Below are 8590 nucleotides of genomic sequence, written 5' to 3' on the forward strand. Positions count from 1 at the left end.
GCATTTATAGAGAGCCATTGTCTTACAAAATTCATTTATCCGAAATAGATTAGTAAATTTAAGAATGTCATGAGAAGAAATGAAAGGGGACAATGATGAATTGATGATGAGAAAGGTTTCTCTTAGAATCACATTGAGGCTCTATATGAGAGGCTTGTTGTTTTTGGCCTAGACGTAGGCTATAGTTGGGGAAATTTTTCATTTTTTCCACAAGAATTGAGTCACATAAGGGACTAATGTGTAAAAAGGTAGCACATGTAGCAAGGGGTTTACTATAAAGGCTATAGGACTCTATGTATTCCTCCTTTACAAACACTATTTCAAGAGGGTATCTAAAACGCATTGTCTCGAAGTCATTTTTGGCCTAGTTCAAGAAAACTTTTAATCAATTTGTTATCAAATACCTTAATACAATCAATGTATCTAAAAGGTTGTCTAAATTTACAAAGTAATACTTAGTATGGTCTTTCAAGATTGGCTAACCTTCAGACAAATTAAAACTCATACCAAGCAAAATATAAGTTATGCCAAACCAAAGAATAAGAATAACCCATTGGAATGCCCTTTCTTTGGAGAAACATAATAGAGCCTACTTCAAAACATGATGATTTGAGACATGGGACACAATGATATAAGAGGGGACACTAGGAAGGAGCTCTAGGACAACAAGATAGAGAGCCACCTAAGTAAGATAGAAGAGGGGACAGCAGGAAGGATATGTAGGACAACAAGATGATCAGCAGGAATGCTTGTAGGAGGGCTCGCAAGGATCGTAAACTCCCTTTCAAACTTGTCCTCACGTTCTCTTATCCAAACGTCAATTGATATAAATTATGCGTTAACCTCATTGAATCCGAGACACTTGTGTTTGACCAACCATAGGCAAGATGTGGGCAAGGTGGCAAGATATGGGTCAGATGATGGCCGACAACAACATGTGGGCCATGATGATGGCTATGAACAGGATGATGGACAACGAGATGTGCAAGATGGGCAGCATGATGGAGAGCTTATTGAGAACCATGATGGGTAGTAGGATGTGCAACATGTTGGCTAGCAACATGATGATAGCCAACAAGATGTGCAAGATGGGTAGCATGACAGAGAACCTATTAAGAAGCCATGATTGAGAACCTATTGAGAAGCATGATGGTTAGTTTGATAGCCATCATGATGGGAAGATGTTGGGTTGCAAGATGTGCAGCATGGTGATGGCTAGCATATCGGGTAGCATGATGGAGAGCATGTTGAACAATTGTGATGTGGAGATTGTAGAAATTCCTCAATAACCAATTGGTCCACTGACATTCATGGGGTGTGAACCTCACCATGGTTAGATGAGGACCGATCTCTCATCATGGATTTGAATGATTTAACTTTTGTGCAATGCGCCCATATGGCTAACACCCCAAACCTAAACATTGTCAATGGAGGACATGTCTTGGAGAATACATGCCCCTCATTCGTGATGATGTCAAGCTGTTTCTTGAGTGGGCCTTGCAACACTTCCATGTGTTCATCTGGAGCTGTGCTAGGGTGACAAAAATGCTATATGTGTGTTTTCCATATTGTTATGGCAATCTTTCTTCAATGTAAGCATAGGATTATTTTGCGATCCTTGGTCCAAATTGTCTGTTCTGAGAAGCCTACATAGGTTTTGGGATGACAACCTGTTGTAATATAATACTACAAACACACTCTTGGTTACAAATAGCACATAAGAGATTCAAAAAGCGCTGTATCATCTTGCCAAAGATAGAGGTCCAATCTCCTAGCTAGGTGTATGAATATTTAACTACAACACTTTTAAATTGGCTATGGAACTTGCTCTTGGCAGAGAACCATATTCTACATGCATGAGATAGTATGTTGGAAATCCTTCAAGAAGTTTACAAAAGCAAGAGTAGGCTATGCTACTATGCTCACTTCTATCACTTTATTGTGCAATCAATAATAGAATTATTTTGAATATATTTGTGTACAATTGTTTTGCACTTTGTCTTGTAAAAATTTATAATACTTTGGTTGTTAAAGCAAAGCAAATGTCAAATATTGTAGTGGCCTTGTAACAATTGTTCCCACTTTGGCTATTAGTGCAAAGCAGTCGTCATACATATTATACTTTGAAAATATTATGCATTCCAAAATCTAGATGTGTGTTGAACAATTTGAACTTGATATCTTTGAGTGATTTTATACTAGCGCAAAACTTTAATCAAAATAATATACATCATATTGTAAATGCAAACCCATGATTGATAAATATTCACCTATTTACGAGTGTTAAGTTAGTGTACACTAGAACATATTGATCTTCAATCTTTTAGGGAATCAAAAAAGACTTCAATTATTGTAAGCCACAATACAAAATCTCTTCAAAACATAGTGAAATGTATTCAAATTTTACTTTGACATTGTAAGTTAGATGCAATTGGCATATAACTGTGATCTATGTGCAAAGGATAAGCAGGAAGGGAGACAACTAGATGCCTTTCAAGAAGACATCAATTACATCTTTGAAATTTGAAATGTTAGGCATATCTAGTTTTCAATGTCAAAGAACATGAACATTGAATAAAAGGCAACACATATGAGAAAGCCCCCAGTACAACAAGAGCACCTAAATAAGCAAAAAGAATTGGCCACGAAAGGCCAAGAGAAAGCAGTATCATAAAGAGAGCCATCCCTTGTAAGCAACAATTCCTTCCACCATGCTATTTTAAATAGACTATATGCTTCTCCCGACATCTTGAATATTGCAATATGACCTCCATTAGAAACTTTATAGCCCTCAAATGGTGTGAGTATATAAATCCTTCAGGCTTTTGTTCAAGCAATTTAAACATCAAATCCCCTAGCTCTTGGTAGTATAACCCTTTCACAAGGTATGAATCTCAATCAATAACATTATTCCATCCATACCTCAAAGTCTGATTAGTCATATGCTTGACAATAGAGCAATATTCACCTCAAAATTCACTGCAAAGTTGTCCCCTATTGCAAGAGCATAAGCCAACGAGACTAGCATACATTCGAACACATAATAGAAAGGTCTACATGCTTTGAAATGGGAGGATGCTCCATCAAACCAAACCCAATGTCACATCAAAGGTATCCCATTGCATGCAACCATTCATGATGTGAAATAAAGCAACATTGTACAAACAAATTGTCATGCTTCTTATCATGTTAAATGTAGAAATGGTAAGTTTTAAAGATCTCTCCATCAATCCAACAATATGAGATGTTGACTAGTATGGTCACTTTGTTTGACCTCCCATGCATAGATTGCACTCAAATCTAAACAAGCATCGTTTGAATTCCTCAGCCTTCCATCTATGTACAAAGATGTGTTTTATGAAGTTCTAGAGTTGTTGAACCGTAGGACTAATTTCCAAGGCTAAAACTCAAACCGAAGAGAAACAACCTAGCCAAAGCGCACAGAGAAGCCGAATGAAGCCCTAAAACGAAGAATGACAAGAGGCAACAATTGAAAGACTCGACAAACCTAGAAGCAACACAAATCCGAACTTCAATAGTGACCGTCACGCTTAAAGAAGACCTGAGAGCAAGGCAAGGATAGCAATTAGACAGAAGTTAAGGAACTCACACTAGGCTACAAGAAGAGCGACACTGGATAGCAAAACCGATGAGCGCATTGGTGGCTCCAACATCAAGACATCGATTAACCCTCACATCAACCAATCGAACAAAGGACATTGCCACGAAGGATTCATCTAGACCCAATCAACCCACACCAATGCGAAGTTAAGGCACTTGCTCGCCTGACACGAGCGGAGCGAGCATTATAACTAGCAAGTAGTACCTGCCAACATGTCAAATAGCTAGCCTAGTATAAAAGGATGCAAAGGTCCATGGGTTTTAGAAGCTAGGCTACTCATGGTGTGGAGTGCAAAGCGCTGCTATAATCTAGCCATGAGGGTCGAAAACTTGGATGGGTTGGGAGGATTTAACTCTATTAGAATTATTATGATATTCTAGGCAATGGCCAATGTAATGTAATAAGCGAATTAGGGGCACTTTTCCCTCTTGGAGGTTTTTTTCCCTAACCACAGTCTAATCTCTAACTATGGTTAGTGATTAGATAGGGTTTTGTCACTTAGACAAAACCCTCATCTCTTTCATTGTACTTCACTTCATTTCAGTACACTTTGGGAGTGACCTACATTCAGCTCACTCTCCATCTTGCTCACTCTTGCTCTCTTCCATTTTTCTCACATTTGGTATAAGAGCAGACTAAGCTCTTGGACCTACCCCAGCTCTTGAGGCATTTTTGAAGGAGAAAGGCATCACACATCAGCTTACAGTGAGGCTTACACCTCAATAGAATGGCCAAGCTGAGTGGAAGAATCGCACTCTTATAGAGATGGATAGATGCATGCTTACTAGTAAAAAGTTGCCTCATAGGTTTTGGCTTAAGGCCTCATGTGTGCGAACTATGTTTTAAAGGGATCACTTTAGAGGCATGGCATGGGAGAAAGCCTTCAAGGGATCACTTTAGAGTTTTTGGTTGTGTTGCATAGGCCCACGTGCCTGTGGAGTTTCGACACAAGTTGTCAAATAAGGCACTTAAATGCATTTTGTTGGGGTATAGTTCACAAAGCAAAGGCTATCCTCTCTACAATCCTACTTCACGCAAGATTTTTGTTAGTAGAGATGTTATATTCTCTAAAAATTCAACACATACACATGCTGAATTTCAACTTCTTCATACGATGTTTTTGAAAGGATGCTTCCTATAGCATTTGGTTCCCCCGCTGAGGTTCATGCTAAAAATCAGAATTTACAACCTCCTCCTCCTGATCCACATGCCTCGATTTAGCCACCGCTTGATTTTGTACCTCCACAGGGTGTGGATGAAGTTGTTAGGCAAGAGATCCAAGAGATACATGCAACCAAAACAGTCCCGAATTGGTTGCTACAGACTCTCAGGGAGAGTAGGCTTGAGGCCCCATTGCCTGGTAGGACTCATAGTGCAGTAAGGCACGCAGGGGGAGCTCTTTTAGATGAGACAGGACTCTTCCTGATGAAGAGGAGCCTCACTCTTTTGAAGAAGCAAAGGAATATGTGCATTGGATGCATGCCATGCACAATGAGTTGCAGTCCAAGGTTAAAAGGAAGCCAGATGGGTCTATTGACAAGTACAAGGCAAGGTTGGTTGCCAAAGGCTATGCACAGAAGAAGGGCATAGATTATGAGGAGACTTTTGCTCCTACATCCCGAATGACCACCATACGGTCACTTATTGCAATGGCTACAAATTTTATTTGGAATGTCCATCAGTTGGACATAAAAATAGCTTTCCTTAATGGGGATTTGCAGGAAGAGGTTTATGTCAAACAACCTCCTGGATTTGAGCTTTCTGGCAATGCACTTCAGGTTTGCAAGCTTAACAAAGCTTTAAATGGGTTGAAACAAGCCCCACGTGCATGGTATGCCAAGATAGATACATTCCTGGCAAGTAAGGGGTTACATAATAGTCCCACGAAAAGCACCTCTACATCAAGAAGGATGGGGGGGATATTTTGGTCATCATTCTTTATGTAGATGACATGCTGCTCACAGGGTCAAATGAGGATATAATTGCAGATTTTAAGGCTGAGTTGAAAGCTAAATTTGACATGACAGATTTGGGTATGTTGAATTTTTATTTGGGGATCCAGTTTATACAAGACAAGCATGGGTCTCAATCCAAGTATGTGCAGAAGCTCTCGGATAGGTTCAATATGCATGATTGTAAGCCTATAGCCACTCCCATGGAGTTGGGGCTCAAGATTACTATGTATTATGCAGGTGAATCAGTGGATGTCACACTTTACAGCCAGGCTATTGGATGCCTCATCTACTTATGGAATACACAACATATCTTGCATAGAGAAAAGATACACTTGGTATGAGAGTTTGTTTCTAGTAATGATGCTCAAAAATTAATAGAGTCCACTCAAAAAATCATAACCTTCTTCTATTGTGAGAATGTACGACATACAATCAACATTATAACAAAGTCTTTTGGCTTGATGTTTGCCAGGGGGGGTGACTTGCAGATGCATGCTTACAGTGATTCAGATTGGACAAGAGACTATGATACCAGGCAATCCACTAGTGGTGATTGTTTCTTTTTGGGCAAAGCTTGCATTTGTTGGCTGAGCAATAAACAATCTACAATGGCTACTTCCTCATGTGAAGCTGAGTACAGGACAGCTTTCACAGTGACAGTTGAGTGTGTTTAGCTTCGACATTTGTTCGGTGATCTTCATCTCTTATTGGAGTGTCCTTCTCCAATTCTCACTACTATAGCAATGGCAAAGAATCCTATGTTTCATGCTCGCACGAAGCACATTGAGATTCATTATTATTATGTCAGAGAGAAGTTGCATGCTGGGGAGATCAGTATGATCTGTCAACACATGACAATGTTGCAGACATCTTCACCAAAGCACTTCCACGTAAGCAGTTTAAGGCATTTTGCAGTGCCCTAAACTTATCTCCTTTTGGTAATTAATCACTACCTTGTACATCACATTGGCACTACGGGGGGGTGTTAAATTATTATGATATTCTAGGCAGTGGCCAATGTAATGTAATAAGCGGGTTAGGGACACTTTTTCCTTTTAGAGGTTTTTCCCCCTAACCACAGTCTAATCTTTAACTACAGTTAGTGATTAGATAGGGTTTTGTCACTTAGACAAAACCCTCATCTTTTTCATTATACTTCACTTCATTTCAGTACACTTTGGGAGTGACCTATGTTCAACTCACTCTTGCTCTCTTCCATTTTTCTCACAAACTCCACATCAAGGGAGAGCACATTAAGGGAGAGGTCACTGAAGTTTACCCTTCTTATGCACAACACGAGACAAAGGCTATAAGCTAGACACCACATTTAATTCAGAAGCTAAATGATCATTAAGCCTCAACAGGTTCAATTGCCACTCCCATGGAGCCGGGACTGAAGCTTACTATGTATGATATAGGTGAATCAGAGGATGTCACACTTAACAGCCAGGCTGTTAAATGTCTCATCTACTTACGCAATACACGACCCGCTATTTCATTATGCAGTATCTCAGATAAGCAGATGTGCACATTGGTAGGCTGTAAAACGCATCTTTCGTTATTTGCAAGGCACAAAGTCTTTTGGCTTGATGTTTGCCAAAAGGGGTGACTTGCAAATGCATGCTTACACTGGGACTGGAGACTATGATACCAGACAGTCCACTAATGGTAATTGTTTCTTTTTAGGCAAAGCTTGCATTTCCTGGCTAAGCAATGAACAGTCTACAGTGGCTACTTCCTCGTGTGAAGCTGAGTACAGAGCAGCTTTCACAGCGACAATTGAGTGTGTTTGGCTGCGACGTTTGTTCGCTGATCTTCGTCTCTTATTGGAGGGTCCTTCTCCAATTCTCATTGATAGTCAAAGTACTATAGCAGTGGCAAAGAATCCTGTGTTTTATGCTCGCACGAAGCACATTGAGGTTCATTATCATTATGTCATAGAGAAGTTGCATGCAAGGGAGATCAATATGATCTATGTGTCAACACATGACAATGTTGCAAACATCTTCTCCAAAGCACTACCACGTGGGTAGTTTGAGGCATTTCACAGTGCCCTAAACTTCTCTTTTTGGTAATTAATCACTACCTTATACACCACATTGGCACTACAAGGGGGTGTTGGAATTATTATAGGCTGTGGCCAATGTAATGTAATAAGCGGGTTAGGGACACTTTTCCTTCTTGGAGGCTTTTTCCCTAACCACAGTCTAATCTCTAACTACGGTTAGTGATTAGATAGGGTTTTGTCTCTTAAACAAAACCCTCATTTCTTTCATTGTACTTCACTTCATTTCAGTACACTTTGGGAGTGACCTACGTTCAACTCACTATCGATCTTGCTCACTCTTGCTCTCTTCCATTGTTCTCACAAACTCCACATCAAGGAGGTCACTTAAGGTTACCCTTCTTATGCACATCACAAGACAAAGGCTGTAAGCTAGACACCACATTCAATTCAGAGGCTAAATGATCATTAAGCCTCGACAAGGTTCAATAGCCTTTACCATTGTGGATGCAAGTATAGTCACGTGCATTGTCTTTGTCGCATGAGATGCCAAGGTAGCTATAGCTACTATCGCCTAGCTCGAAGGTGAGCTTGAATTGATTCTATGGTATGAAGTGTGAACTTCCAATCACCTTTGTTATAACAACAAACCCAAGAGTAAGGAATCTAATATGGCACCTAGGCAATCTCATGGGCAAGAAAACTTACATCTTATATTCTCCCCAAATCGTGTTTAAAAGCCCTACACATGAGAAGTTCATGGTGCTCATACTAATGCCTCCTGATGGGGATGACTTGTCTATTCTCTCACATGTACCAATTTCCAGCACAAGTTCATGACACCTTTAGTACTTAGTTAGCACGTTAATCACCTTACATTATTGTTTTTTAACCTAATCATGATTTGAAATATCTGACTTTCTATATGTATACCCTAATTGCTCTATGTATATCCTGACTTGCTCATCCGCACTAGAGGTTACAAGAACTCACAATGGCCAAAATGAT

The sequence above is a fragment of the Dipteris shenzhenensis genome, chromosome 23, assembly GCF_047967505.1.
Source record: "Dipteris shenzhenensis isolate YYH24624 ecotype China chromosome 23, Dip_SZ_1.0, whole genome shotgun sequence".
NCBI classification, from domain to species: Eukaryota; Viridiplantae; Streptophyta; class Polypodiopsida; order Gleicheniales; family Dipteridaceae; genus Dipteris; species Dipteris shenzhenensis.